Here is a 3,953-nt window from a genome sequence, read left to right on the forward strand (position 1 = left end):
TTACTTTCTGAACTTTATGCATCTTTCTTAGCGCTCCTTTTACCTCGACTACTTCCCTTCTTCCATAAATGTGTTCAATTGAATTGTATAAAATCTGCCTCTTGCTATTACGCTCTTCTTTTTCCTAAGAAAATCACTTTTTCTAAAGAGGATGAAAGTCCCATCCTCATCAGAGTCTTTGCATTTGGAGGGCTATTCTGACTCATTCAGGCTGCTCCCAGCTCTAGCATTTCAATTATCTTATTTAGCAGTCTCATTTCATTTGAACATAAAGCTGGCACAATTCTGGACTCATTTGACATCTGAAGCACTGCAACCAGCAGCCCTGCTACTGGCCTTCCCTATTTCGCTGCAGAGATTCTGAGAGCTCCAGCATGATTATCAGCTTTATATTTAGTATGAGAAAGTATGTATATTTAAGGTACAAACTTCATAAATTTAAGGGAAGACAGCCTATCCAGAACATGGTACTTGTAAAGTCTGGACTTCTACTCAAGTTGTCTTCTCTTTTCTAAATTCTAGTTTATATATAAGCTTGATCCTAAAAGTGCTAACACTTTTCATAGGGTAACAATTGGGTCAGGATTACTCCACCTAATTTTAAGCTGTAATTAAAAGTTGCAATTGCAAGAAGATAAAATGTCACAGTATAAAATATAAGCTCTGAGCTTTTTAAACCATTAAAAAAAAAACTTGAAGTATTACTTAATTTACAGTGTTGTGTTACCTTCAGGTTATGAGCTTTTCAGTATTTTTTCTCTGGCATCTGCATAGTGCCTGGCTCATAATAAATGCTCAAAAAATAAACGTTTGTTGAATGGGTGAATTTTTGAATCTCAGTTTTCTTTCCTAATCTGTCCCACAGTCCATGTGTATTTCTTAATATCATTAGTGAGTTTTTACTTTCTTTTATTTATTTATTTTTGCAGACACTACTACTGTGTTTTCTTGTCTTCTTGGTAAACACTGTCATTCCTTAGACTCTACTTTTTTTTTTAGCAGTATGGATCCCACTGATTCTTCAGTTTTGAAAATTATTATCCAATTTCACAGCAGGAACAGCAACCCCCTAAATGCAGTTTAGTTCTTATTTATCAGTTTGGTAGTGTTTTGAAAAGTTTCATACAAGGTAAAGTTATCTGTGAAATGTGATTTTTTTTAAAAATTGAAATATAGGTGATTTACAATGTTGTTTTACTTTCCACTGTTCAGCAAAATGGTTCAGATATACATATATAATATATATATATATATTATATATATACATTCTTTATTGATATCCTTTTTCATCATGGTTTATCACAGAACACTGAATATTGTTCCTTGCGCTCCCCCGTAGCGCCTTGCTGCTTCTGCATCCTGTATGTAGTAGTTGGCACTGCTGATCCCAAAATCTCAGTCTTTTCCTCTCCCGTCCCCTCTCCCTGTGGCAACCGGAAGTCTGCTCTCCATGTCTGTGACTCTGTTTCTGTTCGGTAGATGGGTTCACTGGTGTCATGCTTTAGATTTCACATGCAAGTGATGTCATATGGTGTTTTTCTTTCTCTTTCTGACTTACTTCACTTAGTATGATAATTTCTTTCCATCCATATTGCTGAAAATGGCCTTATTTCATTCATTTTTATGGTTGAATGGTGTTCCATCTTACATATATAGAAAACATCTTCTTTATCCATTCATCTGTTGGTGCACATTTAGGTTGTCTCCATGTTTTGGCTGTTGTGAATGGTGCTGCTCTGAACATAGGGGTGCATGTAAGTTTGTGAATTATAGCTTTGTCTGAATATACGCCCAGAAGTGGGGTTGCTGGATCATATGGCAACTCTATTTTTAGTTTTTTTGAGGAACCTCCATACTGTTTACCATAGTGGCTACATCAGTTTACATTCTCACCAACAGTGTAGGAAGATTCTCTTTTCTCCATATCCTCTCCACCATTTATTTGTAAACTTTTTGATGATGACCAGTGTGAGACGGTACCTCACCATGGTTTTGATTTCTGTAGTGGGATTTTAAGCTTCTTGAGAGAAGGGGGAAATGCTAGAAGCCACTTTGTTGTACTTACAGGTCATATCAAAGTATTAGGCAGTTAATAGGTAGTCGTTATATTCTGAATATTTGACTGATTAAGTCAAATGGGTCATCTATTAGCACTTATTCATTAATTCCCCAAATATTTACTGGGCCAGACTGTGATACCACAGTTGGTTTGAGTAGACACTTTTTTCAAAATATTTTCCTTTGCCATGACTGTCTCACAATATGACCAAAAAAAAAAAAAAATATTATTATGTAAAGAAACAGAAGCCCTGAATCTTGTCTTGGCTCAGCTTTCTTGACTCAGTGACTTTGGGATGCCAGTTAATGCAGTGGTTGTGGTAGAAAATGAGTGCCCCTCAAAGATGTCCCCATCTCATCCCCAGAACTTACATGACAAAAGCACTTCGCACATCTGATTGCATGAAGATTTTGAGTTAGGCAGATTAACCTGTGTTTTCCAGGTGGCCCAATGTAATCACAAGCGTCCTTAAAAACAATGGAAGAAGGAGGCAGAAGGGTAGGAGAAGGAGGTTTGAGAACAGAAGCTAGATGTGAGAGCAAAAGAGAAAGAGCTGGGGAGGGAGGAGGAGAGGGAAAAAGAAAGGGAGAGAGGGCTTGACGATGCTGTGCTGTGGCTTTCAAGCCGGCCCTTAGCCAAGAAATGCAGTTGACTTCTAGAAGCTGGAAAAGGCAAGGGAACAGGATTCTCCCTGAGAACCTCCAGAAGGAATGCGGGCCTGCTGATATCTTGATTTTAGCTCAGCAAAAGTCAGTTTGGACTTTTGACTTCCAGAACTCTTAAGATAATACATGTGTATGGCTTTTAAGTTTGATAATTGATTACAGCAGCAATAGGAAACTACTGTGGTTGTTATTCAGGCTTCTCTGTTCAAAAGCACTGCTTTGCCTCAGTTATTCTATTTCCAAATGAGAATAATGAAAGCACGTTATGCTTAGTTATGCTTGATTTTTAATAAATATTTGCAAGTATTCTGTTTTCAGTTGATTTTAAAGCATCAATTGTAGCTGTCATTTATGTATTTTTAAGCCATTTAATTAGCTACTCCTGGAAGAATTAGCTGCATTTTACCAAAGCAATCTACTCTCAGAGGTCTTAGTATAATTTAATGGATGAGTCATTTTTTAAACAAAAATATATATTACTGGATTTCAAGGTTAAATATAAATTCTTTGATTTGAATATTAATAATCATTGTAGCAGAAACTTTACCTCCTATTCAGTTTAGAAAAACATTTTTTAAAATCCTAGACTGTAAAGGACAGGTGAAGCCAAATCAAAAGGATGATTCAAGCAACTGTGGGAAAACTTTGATGTCAAGAGAAATGGTTCAGAATAGTTCAGATTGATTGTCCACACAGCTTGAATTTACCAAATGAAAGCCAAGTTTCCCCTACATTCCGCTGTGCAGGCCTTCTTTGTGAAGCAGCATCAGCAAAATCACCTTGATGTTTCCTACAGGAATCAGCAGTCTTGAATAGAATATAGCCATGAGGTGGCCAGTCCACTCCCTGACTGCTGACATACTCATTTTATTTATTCTTGTGTATTCATTTAATAATGATCCATCTGTGCTTCCCCGTCTATTCATACAAAGTGGGAAGATTAAAAGAGAGCAGGTTTTTCTCTTTCATTATAGAATAGAGCCGTAATATGGTGGAATATCAATATCTCTTTATATGTCATTATAATGCTACTTGGACCAAAGATGTTTATACCTTATAACTGTCTTAAGGCAAGGCAATTCTTTATATCAAACTTTTATATTGAATTTTGAACAGAACACTTATTAATCTGTTTTCTGTTAAAGATGGATGCTATAGATATCACTGAATTCAGAAATTTTTTATGATAGATATTCACTTCTCAACTTTCCTTGATAATATTGGGTATG

The sequence above is a fragment of the Muntiacus reevesi genome, chromosome 7 (assembly GCF_963930625.1).
Source record: "Muntiacus reevesi chromosome 7, mMunRee1.1, whole genome shotgun sequence".
NCBI lineage: Eukaryota > Metazoa > Chordata > Mammalia > Artiodactyla > Cervidae > Muntiacus > Muntiacus reevesi.